Consider the following 18,074-nt stretch of genomic DNA (forward strand, 5'->3'; position numbering starts at 1 on the left):
CCACACACCCGTGTCATTCATTCACAGTTTCCTGTGAATGATTAGACTACAGGTACCATCAGCCATTGTGGCTGATGGCTTGTATCTCTATGAACTACGAAGCCGCTGGTTAATTCATCTTCATGCTCTTGAGTAACTGCCTACCGGTGTTAAAGGACAGACAGGTATCCTGAGAGTCTGCAGGAGCCGGACATTGCACCCGCAATCTACTGGCTTCTTAGGAAAAAAATAAGTAAATGCACATTTTACCTGCAATAAAATGTACATTTTACAATTTTTTTCAAAAGGTGAACTTAGCCTTTAACCACTTCAGCCCCGGACCATTTGGCTACTCAAAGACCAGAGCGTTTTTTGCGATTCGGCACTGCATCACTGTAACTGACAATTGCGTGGTCGTGCGACGCTGTTCCCAAACAAAATTGACGTCCTCTTTTTCCCACAAACAAAGCGTTCTTTTGGTGATATTTGATCACCTCTGCGTTTTTTATTTTTTGGGCTATAAACAAAAAAAGAGTGGCAGTTTTGAAAAAACACAGTATTTTTTACTTTTTGCTATAATAAATATCCCCCAAAAATATATAAAAAACATTTTTTTTTCCTCAGTTTATGCTGATATGCATTCTTCTACATATTTTTGTTAAAAAAATTGCAATAAGCGTATATTGATTGGTTTGCGCAAAATTTATAGTGTCTCCAAATTGGGATAGTTTTATGGCATTTTTATTTTTATTTATTAGTAATGGTGTCGATCTGCGATTTTTAATCGGGACTGCGACATTATGGTGCACACATCGAGCATTTTTTACACATTTTTGGGACCATTATCATTTATAAAGCAATCAGTGTGATTAAAAATGCATTGATTACTGTGTAAATGACACTGGCAGTGAAGGGGTTAACCACTAGGGGGCAATAAAGGGAGGAGAAGCAGCAGCAGCAGCACACTGAGCTTCCCAGTGAATGGCTGAATAGTGGGGGTGTGTCAGGACAAATCTGATCATTGGAGGAGAGCAGGCTGAGTTCCCAGCATAGCTAGAAAACTGACCACAGTGTGCTCTCCTGTTTAGTGTGGTCAGTTTTTAATAGGAAAGCAGGGAATTTACACAGAGGAGACAATACAAAGAGAGCAGGATACTTTCCCTACTTTCCCATACAAGTACATGGCACAGCAGGCACATATCATGAATACGAAGTGTTAGGGTAACAAACTCTTTAAATTAAAGAAAAAAGTTTAAAAAAAATAAAATAAATTACGGTAAAAAGAAATAAAAAACTGTAAAAGTAGCCCTGTGACCACCATTCACACCCCAACGCAAACATCCAGCGTAGGGCATGCATATCTATGTAAACATAAATTGCGCCACACATGTGAGGTATCACTGTGACCATCAGAGTGGGAGCAATAATTCTAGGGCCATAATTCTACACTGATTAAGGTCTTGAAAGCATTGCCTAAAGACAATTTTGGTATTTTGTGATTTCACAGTCGCACAAACGCTTAAATGAACATATGTGCAGGCATCGAGTATCTAAATATGAAAATGATGATTTCCCTAGTGATAAATGTTTGTGCGAATATCTTGTAACATTAAAAATTGTAACTACCACCATTTTATTCTCCAGGGTCCCTGCTTTCAGAAAATATATAATGTTTGGGGTTTTTAACTAATCTTCAGGCCAAAAAAAAAAAAAAAAACAGATGATGTAGCGAAGAGGTTATATAACAGTGTAAGTATCTCAGTATGCTCTGGCATCAGTAGTTCCTATACAGCAGGGCTAGAGTCTGAGAGAAAGAAGCAGTACAAGGACCCAGTTAGCTCATGTGCTCACAAGGAGCACGATGATAGGAGGAGAAAACAGATTGACAGGGAAATAAGCTCATTCCTGTGCTGTTTCTCCATTTACTGTCCAGTCACAAGCTAGAACAAGTCCAGGATGACTAAGGTTTAGAGCAGTCATTCTTAACCAGGATTCTGTGGAACCTAGGCTTCCTGCAGAGGTTACTAGGTATTCTTTGAGCTGTGGTTGATTGTCCTCCCATCTGATGGTGCCTGTCTAGGCAAACACCACCTGACAAAGACAACAGCATGACAGCAATTTATCTTTTTAGCTGTTTGTAATGGTGGCATTCTGGCTACCACCGTGAGGGTTGCATTTTTCCTACTGACCACCAATGTAAAGGATATTTTTCCCATAGACCCCCAATGGATTGGTTTTAGTAAGGGTTCCATGAAACGTGAGAATTATTTTAGGGGTTCCTCTGGAGTAAAAAGGTTGAGGAAGACAGGTATAGAGGAAGTGGGTTGAATGATGCTGGCCATCAGACTGAGGATACTTAGTGGCAAAAAAGAAATACCTTTGGGTAAACCTGTGGATTGAAGCTAAGCATTGAAGCAAACTCTATTTTTGTTACGTTACCTTTTAATGGGCAATTCATTTTTTATCAAGTTATTTTTGGCTGGAGGTCTGCTTTAGGAAAATATGACTTTATAAGATAAATGACTTCAGGGGCAATTCCAATTAATAAGCCAGTTTAGCTGCTCAAACTTGCAACTGAAAGAGTTATTTGAAAGCTACTCAAGAAGAAATTCTTTTTAGCAGGGTGATGAGAAATGGTTGACATTTAACATCAGGTTAAATACTCCATTTTGCATTATGAGCAAGCGTGACGGTGTCTTAAGTAGAGATTCATGGTGTGTTTTCCCCATCAGCTTGTGTCTCTTGCAGTGAGTGTCACCAAGCACTTCCTGTTTCAAGCATACTTGACAAGGTTAAGCTACTCTGATGATACACAGTTGTATGCAGCTTCATTTTTCATAGATTCCATCCGATAACCGTAACATGAACTCTAAAGTATGTGCATGGAATCATGAGCAGACGTCTTTGTCTCTAGTATGCAAGCATGTACATTCCCACACTGAATAAGTCCTTGGCGGGGTCTAAGAACAATCTGAATCATTTAGAGGAATGGTTACCATTTTTATTTCTGTCCATTAGTGGTCTCTGAAATATATGACTATCCATTACTGTGCTCATTTTATTTTCTGCCAGGAAAAGGCATTGTGTAACAAATAAAGCAATGTAAAATTATTCTGAAAAGATGCGTTTTAGTCTATTATAGTAATGTGACCATAACATTTTCAGTATATGAAGAGTCGCTTCATCCAGAACTGATATTTTAGTTTGCATGCAGATTGAATTACCAGCAACTTTCTTAGGTCTCCGTGGTGTCCGAGATGTCCAAGATCTCACCTGCCACCAGTCAAGGACAATATAACTGGGGCTCATGGTTACTGATACAATGTTCAGGTGGCTTATAAAGAATGCAGCAGAAGGAGTTATGCCCCGTACACACGATTGGACTTTCCGACAACAAAATTGTGGATTTTTGTTTGAAGGGTGTTGGCTCCAACTTGTCTTGCATACACACAGTCATACAAATGTTGGCCAACAATTATGAACGTAGTTACGTACAAGACGTATGTGATATCTCCATTACGAAGGCTAGGTTTACAAGATCGAGCGCTTCCGGTTCGTACTTGATTCCAAACAGGCGTGGACTTTTGTGCAACGGACTTGTGTACACACGATCAGAAAGTCCGAGAACAAACATTTGTTGGCAGAAATTTAACCTGCTAGCCAACATTTGTTGGCGGAGAGTCCAACGACAAATGTTCGATGGAGCATACACACGGTCGGACTTTCCGCCAAAAAGCTCACATCTAATATTTGTTGTCGGAAAATCCAATCATGTGTATGGGGCATAAGACTATGTAGTGTGTTATGCCAGACTGAACGAAGTGCAATGATGGGAAGATTTCACCACTAAGGGTACAATATGTTGGCACTATACTAATAGCTATTACAGAGGTAGGAAATCTTGGCACTCCAGCTGTGGTGAAACTACAAATTCCATCATGCCTCTACCTCTTGGAGTCATACCTGTGATTGTCAGGGTTTTGCAATGTCTCATGGGACTTGTAGTTTTAAAACTGCCAGAGGGCCGAGGTTACCTACCCCTGCTGTAATGAATAAATATTAATGAATAAACAAGTCGCCATATATTTAAAGTGCATTTAAATCCAAAAGCAAAAATGTAACATATGGGCTGCTGCATTATTTTTTTTTCTTTATTTTCACCTGGTTAGGATGAAGGAAAAGGCATTGGTAAGCTGCAATATATTATATTTTTCTTTTGGGGTTAAGATTCACTGTAAGGAGCCAGTGGGTGATTCATTCCATTAAAATTTGAAAGAACATATTCAGGTCAATTTGACTGCAAAGTCCCAGTATCATTTGAGGTTGTTCACGCTTACATTATTGCAATTTGTATTTTTCCTGGGAGTATTGATAGCCACTTGTATTGAGGGATTATTTTAGCTCCATCCAATCAGTGTCTCATATACTACTATGTTAGGAACTGATTTACATTATCTTTTTTTTATACTTTTACTTATATTAGATGTATACCTTAACTAGATGGTATTTAATTTGCTAAAACACTGTATTATAAACAATTGGCATTTTTATATACACTATATTACCAAAAGTATTGGGACGCCTGCCTTTACACGCACATGAACTTAAATGGCATCCCAGTCTTATGCCCCGTACACACGGTCGGACTTTGTTCGGACATTCCGACAACAAAATCCTAGGATTTTTTCCGACGGATGTTGGCTCAAACTTGTTTTGCGTACACACGGTCGCACAAAGTTGTCGGAATTTCCGATCGCCAACCACGCGGTCACGTACACCACGTACGACGAGACTAGAAAAGGCCAGTTCAGAACCAATCGCGGCACCCTTTGGGCTCCTTTTGCTAATCTCTTGTTAGTAAAAGTTTGGTGAGAGATGATTCGCGCTTTTTCAGACTCGTGGCTTTCAGATCGTTTTCTGACGTTCAGTTTGTGCTTGTGGGTTTGTATCTGCTCTTCAGTGCATGCAAGCAAGTACCATTGACTTGTCAGTGTGTTCTTGTGCGTTCGTTACTGTTTTTCAGGTCGCTCTTCACAGGCCTTGCTGTTCTTCAGTGCGTTCTGTTACTTCGTTCTGAGCAGCCGACTGTTTTCTAGCCATGTTGCGTATACGTACTCCTCGTAGAGTTCGTGCTGTGCGGGGGCTTGGTGTTGGGGTCCTGACCTTGACACAAGTCCAGTCCATGAACAGGGTGGGGAGGAGTTCATGGACCAAGAATTGGTTGCTTTAGCGTGACCAGTTCTCTCATATGCCTTTGCTCCGTGAGATCCATGAGAATAATCCTGATGATTTCAGGAACTTTCTCAGGATGACAGACCCCGTATTTCACCGTCTGCTGGCTTCGCTCACCCCTTATATTAGCAGGCAGGATACCTGCATGAGGCAAGCCATCACTCCGGAGCAGAGGCTCGTCGCTACCCTGCGGTACTTGGCGACAGGGAGAAGTCTGCAGGACTTGAAGTTCTCGACAAGGGCATCTCCTCCCAGGCTCTGGGGATCATAATCCCAGAGACCTGTTCTGCCATCATCCAGGTCCTGCAGAAGGAGTATATGAAGGTAAGATTTTTATCCTTTAATATCACATTTTATTGTAGTTAATGTTTGCTAATATCTTTTTTCTTTCCTCATTCCCTAATTACCATGATTGTCATATGCTGTGAATGTCCCCTTTGTGCTCATTCATGCTGGATTTTTATGTAATTAATTTTTTAGGTCCTTCATACAGATTGTCCTTCACTAACCTTCCCAGCATGGTCTACAGGCCCTATATTCACCTCATGTAGTCACTGCTAAGTCAGCTGATCGCAATTCTCTATCTATCCTCAATCAGCTATCTGCTGACTTTGCCAAACCCATACACACTATACCCATCTCTTTACTGGTCAGATTTATGGATGAATTCCCCAAAGCATGTAGTGCAAGGGCCTGCCTGTATACTTTAAAATGGTACAGTTTAAACTTTTTAGATCCTATTATTATCTTGATAGTTAATAGCAGAATGTCCAAATGTGCTCAAATGTGTACAGTGTGTATTTATATCTTTGTATTATGACACTTCTTACCTGTCCAGTGGGCTGCCAATAGTGTAAATAAGGAGGGGCTGTTCCAAGTAATACCCTGTATTTAGGCATTCATCTCTCAATGAAGTGGAGAGGGTTACCTGTCCAAGATTTCCACACCCCCCATAATGTTAGAAATGGCCCATGAGAGGGGGGGGGGGGAATATGATAGGTGTACCTTATACTTTGGTGTTGTTAAATTCCCCTTAATAAATGCTATCTGGAGGTTGGCCAAGAATGTTTGTGTCTAATCTGCTTGCCATGTTTATGTGCAAAAATATTAATTTATTTTTGTTTTCCTCAACAGTTTCCTTCCACGCCACAGGAATGGCAGACTGTGGCCTCCCACTTTGCCGAGCGGTGGGACTTTCCTAACTGCGGAGGGGCAATTGATGGGAAACACATCCACATCGTCCCACCACCCAACTCGGGGTCATACTATTTCAACTATAAGGGGTTCAATAGTATTGTGATGTTGGTGGTGGTGTCGGCTAATTACGACTTCTTGTATGTGGACGTGGGGAAGAATGCCCGTATGTCCGATGGTGGAGTCATCGCCCAGACGGAGTTCTACAGGCGTCTCCAGAATGGCAGCTTGGACTTGCCACCTCCAGAGGACAATGTGGAAGGACTCCCATTCCTGTTCATTGCTGATGAAGCGTTTGCGCTGGGGGACCATCTTATGCGGCCATTCCCTATGAGGACCCTCACCCCAGTACAGAGGGTTTTTAATTACCGGCTGGCCAGAGCCCGAAGAGTGGTGGAGAACACATTTGGAATCCTGGCCAGCCGGTTCCACCTATTTCTGACACCCATCCATATGGCGGAGTATAAACTTAATCATATAATCCTGGCGTGCTGTATTCTCCATAACTTTTTACGCAAACATTCCGCCAACTATGCTGGCTCAGTTGGGCCTGAGGCCGGAATGATCCATGAAACAACACTGACGGCGCTTGAAAGTGGCCGTCCTGGCTTGCCCTCCCTGAGTGCCCGTGATGTACGGTTACGATACCTGGAGTTCTTTGCGGGTAGGGGGGCCATCAATATGCCAGCAAATTTGTGAAGCCTTTATCAAATAAAAAAGCAAAAAAAAGAAAATCTTTGTGGACATTTACTGCTTGTGTTTGTTTTAGCTGACCCTGACAGAAATGTGTTGAGTCCCGAAAATGACGTGATTGTGTAACCTTATACAAAGCACTGTTGGGTGTTATTTACTAAAGGCAAAGACAATTTGCACTACAAGTGCACTGAAACTGCACTTGTAGTGCAAAGAGGATTTGCCCTTAGGAAATAACACCCATTTTCACAGAAAACAGCAATGACATCACCAACAAACAAAGTGTTGTAGCGTTGAGACAATAATCCACACATTCTTGATGAACAATCTTTCTAATACCTGCACAATCACATGTGCATTTAGAAAAGGTTTTTAAAACAAACCAACATGTTTATTGTATAACAATTTTTGGGGTAGCATTATAAAAAAGATAAATGTCCATTTAAGATAAAACAGGCATGTGTAAAACCAACAAGAAAGACACAAATCTTGAACTTACAAAGTTCACATTTGTTTGAACTTGAAGGCACTATCAGACATGAGTATTTAGGAACTGTGTTTGATATTGTGTTCAGATGGGGTGAAGTCCCTCAGGAAAAGCCAAATTTGGAAGATGCACACAAATTTCACAATGTCAACATGTGCTAGCTGCCATCACGGGGGATCAAGGGACGTGTTTTGGGGGAGCAACCCCTTCCTCTCAGCTACTTTTCTATTGAGGAAGGGGTTGCACCCCCAAAACGCGTCCATTGATCTCCCGTGATGGCAGATAGCACATGTTGGGACGCTGTGTGCATCCTCCAAATTAGGCTTTTCGAAAAATCTTTCAAACATTGTGAACATTGGAGCACACAAAAAAACAAAGGGATTGAGAGGGGTTTTAAATTCGCCCCAAAACATCAATGATGTTTTTATTTTTTTGAATAACATCATTGATGTTTTTATTGAGGTTTTCCAATTCTAAATTACACCCCATGATCTCCCCGATCAGGATCTGGGCACTTTCTGATGTGAAAGGATCTGGAGCCACAACATCACGATCACCTAAAAAGAGAGAAACCCAAAAAAAAAGGTATCAAAAATATGCCGTCATACATCTCTTACCTGAGCCTGTGGTCACAGACACTCACCTGTTGTGGTGACAATTTCCACCATGTCTTCTTCCTCCTCCTGCACTTCTTGGGATTTCCCCTTCTTCCAGAGGTGGGGCGTCTGTGTTCTCCTCGGATGAGGGGTGTCCTCCGAGTCTTTTCTCCCCTATGTAAAAAAAAAATGCTATACTTAGGACACATTGATTTGATGGCAGAACTATAAATAGGAAACATTGCTTGGAAGTGGGGTACAATTGTCTATTTTAGCAGAGTTCCAAAATGTGGCATTTTCAGTGTCCTTTGTCAAGCTTCAATACTTGACCTGTTTGGTACAAGCTTCACAGATGTAGCCCCCCCCTATAGTATACACTGGAGCACCTGTGTGGCCCCCCTAATAAAAATGGTGTTCTTGTGTCCCACACTAGTGCTCCAGTGTCCAGATGTGAAAACAGCTGCTGAGTGTCCTCTCCTTACACAGAATCTATTTTGCATTTCATTCTAGTAACAAAGCCATCTACACAACCAAAATAGTTTATGACAAGTAGGGCGTAAAAGTTGTGTCCAAATGCATATGGCCTAAACAATGGTGTTTTATAGGCCGAAAGAAAAATGTTTGATACGAATGAATAATGTACCCATGAACATGAAATTTGCCATGTAAAAATGTAGACTTGTAAGAAAAGCACATGGAGCAGCACGAACGTAATAAACATAAAGAATAGGAACACAGGACAACTACTTACTTTTTTGCAGCACTCTCCGGATCTTCTGTACTTCTCATGTTCTCGTAATTTCAAGTCCGACCACCGTTTCCTGAGCTGATCTTTCGATCGTCGTACCCCGAAATGCCGGTGCAGACTACTGACCACTTTCGCCATGATCTTGGCCTTTCGACCATTGGGGTTGGGGTAAGGCCCATACATGCCCTCATAGTCGGCCCTCTTCAGGATGTCGACCATCTCCAACATCTCCCCAAAGGACATATTTGAGGCCTTAAATCTCCTTCTGGATCGGGACGTTTCTGCCTCCGGGCTTTCCTCCTCCTCCTCCTCGTTGCTATAATTAGCACGCACCTGCTGTGTATCCGCCATGTGCTCTTCCCCCACTGCGCCGAATGAAAAGGGGCGGGGAATAGACTAGAAAGAACGTCAGGGGCGGGCGGAGTTACACGCATGCGCAGTGTGTATAAAGTGTAACACACGTGCATATTACATACGATCTGTGAGCAGAGGAAGGAGCATCGAAAGCGCCGATTGTGATAACGAAGGTAAGATCTAAACTTGGGCCTATACTGCTTCGAAATAGAAGCCTATATTGTAACAAGATTAGGAGAGTTTGGCCTGACCTTAGGGTTTGTCTTGTGTTGTGTCTTGCAGAGAAAATGGATGGCTTCAATGACCACAACTTCCTCCCCCTGTTCATAGACAAATACAGGGAGCTGCCCTGTCTGTGGCAGGTGAGACACCCTCATTACAACAATAAACAAAAGAGGCAGGGAGTGCTGGAGAAACTGCTGGAGTTGGTGAAGCCGGTGGTCCCCACAGCAACCATCCCTTATTTAAAAGCCAAAATTGGTGGCCTGAGGAGCACTTATCTGAGGGAGCGCAAGAAGGTCACGGATTCCCAGAGATCAGGAGCTGGAGCAGATGACATTTTTGTCCCCAGGCTGTGGTACTATGAGAGACTGCGATTTCTGTCAGACCACACTGAAGTCAGGGAATCCCTCTCCACTCTTCCTTCCACTCTTCCTTTCACCCCAGCTGAGGCTTCCGATGTCCAACCTGGGCCTTCCAGCCAGGAAGAAGTGGAGGAGCCCAGCTGGAGTCAGGTATAGCATTCTTCTACAGATTTCTTGTCAATAAAGAAATGATCTTTACTAGATGTTATTATTGATCACTAATTGCTGATTGAAAAAAGTGTTTTACATATCAATAGACAGTAGTGGGCACCCAAAATTGGAAGAAGAAAGAAAACTGCTGGGCTCAGAAGGATAGTCTGTTATATTTGTTAACATTCAATTTGCAACAGTTGTTGTGGAATGTGGCAGTCAGGAGGAGGTGGGGATTAGTGGCAGCCAGGAGGAGGTGGGGCTAAGTGTCAGCCAAGAGAAGCCTGGGACAAGTCGCAGCCTGACCGAATCGCAGGTTCCTCCCCTCCGCCTTCCATATAAAAGAGCGAGGAAGATGACTCCCATGCAGGATTCAGCGCTCAGGCTCATTCAGGAGGCTTCTGCGTCCCTCCGAGCCTTACCCACTCCTGAAGAGGCCTTTGCCTGCATGGCTGCCACCAAACTGCAGGGCATGCAGGAGGGTCAACGCAAGCTGTGTGAGGACCTTCTTTATAAAGTCCTAAGTAAGGGGGTGAGTGGGGAACTAACTCCCAAGACCGACGTGATTGAGTTGGACCATCCACCTCCTCCTCCTCCTCCTGCTGCCACAACTCCACCACCAGAGCCACTGCGTGGAAGGAAGCGTGGAAGGAAGACCAGGGAGTGATGGCCCTGGGTTCAGTCTGGTCTGACAAAAGCTGCAGTCTCTTGTATGACCACAGCCTGGGGACACAGATGTCATCTGCTGCTTTCCGGATCTAAGGGACTTCTGGACCAGACTGCCCTCCCTTAGATAAGGACTCCTCAGGCCACCAATTTTCCTTGAAAATAGTTGATGTCTGTCCTGGGGGTCCAAGGCTTCACCCATTTCTGCAGTTTCTCCACCGTTGCCTCCCTCTTTGTTTAGTTGTGAGCCCTTAATAAAAGTAATTTTTTGGAAAATTATCCTCTCCTATGTGTGTTTTCATCCAAAAAGGACAGTTTGTTGGTGACGATTCAGGTACATTTCTAACATAAAATGTGAAATTAACAAGGGACAACACCACCAAACAATCTTCTACAGATTAAATAGAACAACATATCAATGGTGTTGTGGTAACTTGACACAAAAAACACACACAAAAATTTTCAGGAGTACAAATAAAAATCTCAAAAACCAAAAATAAGCCTTGAAAAAAAGACAAACCAAAAAAAAATAATCGGACTTAACAACCAAAAAAAAAAAAAAACACAAAATAATGTTGTCAGATGTGACAAATCAAAATATATTGAGGGAATCCCGATAAATAGTAAAGAAATAAGTTTGTGAGAAGTTTGTGTGAATATGAGCAGCAAAACTACTTAATTCTTGTCACATTGTAAAGAAGAAGAGAGTGCGCTGTATTAAACCATTTTTAACATTGCAGCGTGACGAAAGTGCTGTATCCATTGCGAACGCTAATTTTACCAGACCGAGGTGTTTCGTGTCGGAATTTCTTCTGAGCATGCGTGGCACTTTGTGCGTCGGAACAGGCCACGCGCGGTCGGAATTGACGCGATCGGACTTTGTTGTCGGAAAATTTTATCTCCTGCTCTCCAACTTTGTGTGTTGGAACACGCTCCGATCGGACATTTTCCATCGGAAAATACGGCCGTGTGTACGGGGCATATGTCTGTAAGTTGGCACACCTGGCTGTCCACAAGGTTTAGGAGTGTGTCTATGGGAATGTGTCCCAGAAGTGCATTTGTGAGGTCAAACACTAATGTGGACGAGAAGGCCTGGCTCGCAGTCTCCGCTCTAATTCATCCCAAATGTATTCTATCAGGCTGAGGTGAGAACTGTGCAGGCCAGTCAAGTTCCTCCACCCCAAACTCACTCATCCATGTCTCTATGGACCTTGCTTTTTGCACTGGTCCAAATCATTTGGTGGAGGGGGGGATTATGGTGTGGGGTTGTTTTTCAGGGGTTGGGCTTGGCCTCTTAGTTCCAGTGAAGGGAACTCTTAAGGCGTCAGCATACCAAGACATTTTAGACAATTTCATTCTCCCAACTTTGTGGGAACAGTTTGGGGATGGCCCCTTCATCCCAAAGGTGTTCTATCTGGTTGAGATCAGGACTCTGTGCAGGCCAGTCAAGTTCCTCCACACCAAACTCGCTCATCCATGTCTTTATGGACCTTGCTCTGTGTGCACTGGTGCGCAGTCATGTAGGAACACGAAGGGGCCATCCCCTGTTCCCACAAAGCTGGGAGCATGAAATTGTCCAAAATGTCTTGGTATGCTGACGGGAACTTAGGGGCCAAGCCCAACCCCTGAAAAAGAACCCACACCATAATCCCCCCTCCACCAAATGATTTGGACCAGTGTACAAAGCAAGGTCCATAGAGACATGGATGAGTGAGTTTGGGGTGGAGGAACTTGACTGGCCTTCACAGAGTCCTGGCCTCAACCCGATAGAACACCTTTGTGATGAATTAGAGCAATGACTGTGAGCTGGCCTTCTCATCCACATCAGTGCAGCCCAGTCCATCCTCACCACTAGAGGCTCTGGTGAACACTTGCTGGCTCTTAGACTCCATGCCCTGGGGAATCTTATGCTCTAGCTCCCAGTGGGATGCATATTGGTGCTCCAGTGGACCTGCCTTCCTGAACCACCCAGAGTTCCATCCGCAACAGTCAGCCATAGGGTCCATTACCTTAGCAGTGCAGTCCTGACTCCAACAGTCTGCATCTGTCACCTGGACTCAGGTGACCTGACAAATACCCTACGCGTTTCGCGTGACAAGGCTTGCTTATATCTGTAATGAAGATATATGATATATCTGCAATGAAGATAAAATGAAGATAAAAAAGAAAATATGTACAGTAGTGGTATTGTGGTAAATGGTCAGAGAGGTCTCAAGTGTGTGACCTCATACTCACCAATAAGCATGGGCCATATCACCAAATGTCGAATACCCAGACAGTGACAGCAATGAACATCCAGCTCAGGAGCTGAGGAGGCGGAGCAAGTGGTAACCCCAACAGGGGACAGCCGGAGGACAGGCGTGGCATGGGTGAAGATATGTGTCCCTAAGGGTCTCAACATGTCCATAGGAGATGTCAACTAAAATATAGATGTGTATTATATACATATATATATATGTGTGTGTGTGTGTGTGTGTGTGTGTCAGAAAGACATTGCAGTAGCAATATAAATATAATGTAAATATAAATGTAAATAAACCAGCATGGTTAGGAGCTGATGAGGACTTGAAGACTGAGGGATAATGGAAAATAGATATACGCTATAACAAAAGTTGTTAATATTATATAGGAAGTGAAATGAAAACAAAATGAAATAAATGATGTAGGAATAGATGTGAAAGGACAAGTGGAAAAAACCATACTGAAGTAAGCATTGAATTTAAAAGTTGCCTGAATAATGTGAAGGAATGAGTGAATATGTACTCCCCCTCAAGGAAATGCAACTGCTGCGTGTGAATGCGGAAGCCTGAATGAAAGATCCTAGCCATGCCGAGCCTCCAGCCTATACCCCCCGGAAGGGCCCAGATGCTCCGCCCCCCATGGGTGGTGAGGCACACAAGCACGGGAGGTGCTTGCCGCCAATCGGGGTACACATTACATGCAGTCCCAGCCACCCGAGATGACCCCGACCAGCCCAGACGTGATGACGTCAAGGGCAAGTGTCAACCGGTGGGTGTGGTGGAACTTGGCTCCGATGTGTAGATGGCCCCACCCTTCCAAACAGACAGGAGGGGACAGCAGGAGATCAGAAAAATCTCCCTTTTACACATCACAACTCCCAAGCAGGATGATGGGTGCCGCCACCGGCAGGGAGCAGCACAAGGAGGCTGGACCATTCTAAAAATCCACACTACTAATATTCAAAAAAGGATAGGATATATATATATATATATATATATATATATATATATATATATATATATATATATATGTGGGAAACCTTGATGAGTCCTCACCAGCTCCTAACAATGCTGGTTTATTTATATTTACATTTGTACCATTTATACTGCATCAAGCTTATTTTGCCACTGCAATGTCTTTCTGGTGTGTATATACCGGTATATATATATATATATATATATATATATATATATATATATATATATATATAGATATCTCTCTCTCTATATATATATATATATATATATATATATATATATATATAGATAGATAGATAGATATATCTATATATATCTATACACACACACACATATATATATATATATATATATATATATATATATATATATATATATATATATATATATATACATACACATACATCTATATTTTAGTTGACATCTCCTATGGAAATGTTGAGACCCTTAGCGACACGCTCCTGAGCTGGATGTTTATTACTGTCACTGTCTGGGAATCCGACATTTGGTGATTTGGCCCAAGCTTATCGGGGAGTATGAGGTCGCACACTTGAGCCCTCTCTGACCATTTACCACAATGCCACTACTGTACATATTTTCTTTTTTATCTACATTGCAAATATATCATATGTGCATCCACCCCTAAAAAAAAAACAAGCCTTGTCTCGCGAAATGCGTAGGGAATTATTGATGCTTGTATTTGCATTTGTATCATCATATAATTATAGATGGAATGTCATTTCCCGTATTGTATGCTTTACCACATCAGCTTTGCAATTTTACTGTTTACAGCGTATGACAGATTGCAATAAAAATGAGATTGTATTTATTATTGGAATGATTATTGGTTAACCATACTCACCTCATATAATGTCCCCTGAGTGATCTCCTTCTTTTTCTTTATACAGGTAACCTGATTTTGTTAAAGTAGGTTTTATCACAGAAGATGAGAAATTGACATTAATGCTGCATGATTTTAATATTTGAAAGGCAAAAAAAAAAAAAAATCACCTACCGGTAATTTGTCCATAACATTATTTAAAGCTAAACAGCAGGCAGATGAAAAAAAGATCATTTACTTTATTGACAAGCTAGTTTGTTCAGGGTTTAAAGAGTCTTAGGCTTTTTACAGCCTTATTTGTCCTATTAAGAGACAATGAACTGATTGTTTGCTGCCTAATAGAGAATTGCAAGACCCTGATCTGTCTTCAATAGTGACAAACTGCCAAACAAGTTAAGTTTCTAGTATGTTCTGCAAACTGAAATAAAAGGAGAAGGCCAGAAGACAAAGGGAGCTAGAAAAATAAAAAGCCACCAGAGAGAGTGAAATATATGAAAACAAGACCTGTGGAGCAAAGACTGAGATTTTACTGCTAGCCAACAAAGCACAGTCAAGTTCTTGATGCTGACCTACATTTTTTTTTTCTGTATATGACTGATATTTGATTTCTTTATATGGCTTGATGTGGGTTTTTTTAAAATTTATAGCAGGTACAAATACTTTATTTAATATAAATATATCAATTTATATGGTGTTGTGCCTTGCCCTCGTTGAAATAGCATAGTTATTATGGTCTAACATTATTGTTACACAGACATATTTAACAATGCTCCCTTTTATGGATGATGGAAAGCTCTAAATCAGACAGGTGTATGGCCAATGTAATGGACAATCATTATGGCGCAGTAATGAAGCAGAACCTGCACAGGTAATGGGGTTAATGGCTGTCCCAATGCATACTGTATATAATTATTCAAACTAAGCGTGGTTTTTAAAATATTTGCAAAAATGATAGGATTATTTACCTTAAGCTGGCCATACACTATACAATTTTATTTTTCAATTTCCTTTAGATTTACCTTCAACTATGTAGTGCAAGGGCCTGCCTGATTGCACACAAATTGAAAGTATTTAGGTTTGACCTCATATTATATGGTTTTTGTAAACCTAAAGGAAGCCTAATGCCGTGTACACATGGTCGGATTTTCCGACAACAAATGTTCGATGTGAGCTTGTTGTTGGAAATTCCAACCGTGTGTAGGCTCCATCGGACATTTGTTGTTGGAATTTCCAACAACAAAAATTTGAGAGCTGTTTCTGAAATTTTCCGACGACAAAATCCGTTGTCGGAAATTACGAGTGTACACAACTCCAACGCACAAAATTCCACGCATGCTCGGAATCAAGCAGAAGAGCCGCACTGGTTATTGAACTTCATTTTTCTCGACTCGTAGTACGTGTTGTACGTCACCACGTTCTTGACGTTCGGAATTTCAGACAACATTTGTGCGACCGTGTGTATGCAAGACAAGTTTGAGCCAACATCCGTCGGAAATAAATCCAGGATTTTGTTGTCGGAATGTCCGATTGTGTGTACGCTGCATAAGGCTTATCCATTTCACATATACACTCACCGATGACTTTATTAGGTACACTTGTTCAATTGCTTGGTAACACAAATTGCTATTCAGCCAATCACATGGTAGCAACTCAATGCATTTAGGCATCTAGACATAGGTGAAGGCGACTTGCTGAAGTTCAAACCGAGAATCAAAATAAGGAAGAAAGAAGATTTAAGTGACTTTGAACGTGGTGGCATGGTTGTTGGTACCAGACGGGCTGGTCTGAGTATTTAAAAAACTGCTGATCTACTGGGATTTTCACGCACAACCATCTCTAGGGTTTACAGAGAATGGTCCGAAAAAGAGAAAATATCCAGTGAGCAGCAATTGTGTGGATGAAAATGCAGCCTTGTTGATGTCACAGGTTAGAGGAGAATGGGCACACTGGTTCGAGATGATAGAAAGGCAACAGTAACTCAAATAAACACTTGTTACAACCAAGGTATGCAGAATACCATCTCTGAATGCACATTACATCGAACCTTAAAGCAGATGAGCTACAGAAGACAACGCCAGGTGCCACTCCTGTCCACTAAGAGCAGGCTCACTAAAATTGGACAATAGAAGATTGGAAAAACATTGCCTGGTCTGACGAGTCTTGATTTCAGCTGTGACATTCAGATGGTAGGGTCAGAATTTGGCGAAAACAACATGAAAGCATGGATCCATCCTGCCTTGTATCAACAGTTCAGGCTGGTGGTGTAATGGTGTGGGGGATATTTTTTTGGCACACTTTGGGCCCCTTAGTTCCAAATGATCAACGGCTAGGGATGAGCTTCGAGTTCGAGTAGAACATCGGCTGTTCGCCAGTTCGCCGAACAGCGAACAATTTGGGGTGTTCGCACCAAATTCGAAAGCCGCGGAACACCCTTTAAAAGTCTATGGGAGAAATCAAAAGTGCTAATTTGAAAGGCTTATATGCATGGTATTGTCATAAAAAGTGTTTGGGGACCCGGGTCCTGCAAAAGGATCAATGCAAAAAAAAGTTTTAAAAACGGCCGTTTTTTCGGGAGCAGTGATTTTAATAATGCTTAAAGTGAAGCAATAAAAGTGTAATATCCCTTTAAATTTCGTACCTGGGGGGTGTCTATAGTATGCCTGTAAAGGGGTGCATGTTTCCCGTGTTTAGAACAGTCTGACAGCAAAATGACATTTCAAAGGAAAAAAAGTCGTTTAAACTACTTGTGGCTATTAATGAATTGCCGGTCCGACAATACACATTGATAAAAACGGCATGGGAATTCCCCACAGGGGAACCCCGGCCAAAATTAAAAAATGGCGTGGGGTCCCCCTCAAAATCTATACCAGACCCTTATCCGAGCATGCAACCTGGCAGGCCGCAGGAAAAGAGGGGGGGACGAGAGAGCGCCCCCCCTCCTGAACCTTACCAGGCCGCATGCCCTCAACATTGGGAGGGTGCTTTAGGGTAGCCCCCCAAAACACCTTGTCCCCATGTTGATGGGGACAAGGGCCTCATCCCCACAACCCTTGCCAGGTGGTTGTGGGGGTCTGCGGGTGGGGGGCTTATCAGAATCTGGAAGCCCCCTTTAACAAGGGGACCCCCAGATCCCGGCCCTCCCCCCTGTGTGAAATGGTAAGGGGGGTACCCCTACCCTTTCACAAAAAAACTGTCAAAAATGTTAAAAATGACAAGAGACAGTTTTTGACAGTTCCTTTATTTAAATGCTTCTTCTTTCTTCTATCTTCTTTCTTCTATCTTCTATCTTCCTTCGGTTTCTTCCTCCATCTTCTTCTTCTTCTGGTTCTTCT

Source organism: Aquarana catesbeiana, linkage group LG02 (assembly GCF_042186555.1).
Source record: "Aquarana catesbeiana isolate 2022-GZ linkage group LG02, ASM4218655v1, whole genome shotgun sequence".
NCBI classification, from domain to species: domain Eukaryota; kingdom Metazoa; phylum Chordata; class Amphibia; order Anura; family Ranidae; genus Aquarana; species Aquarana catesbeiana.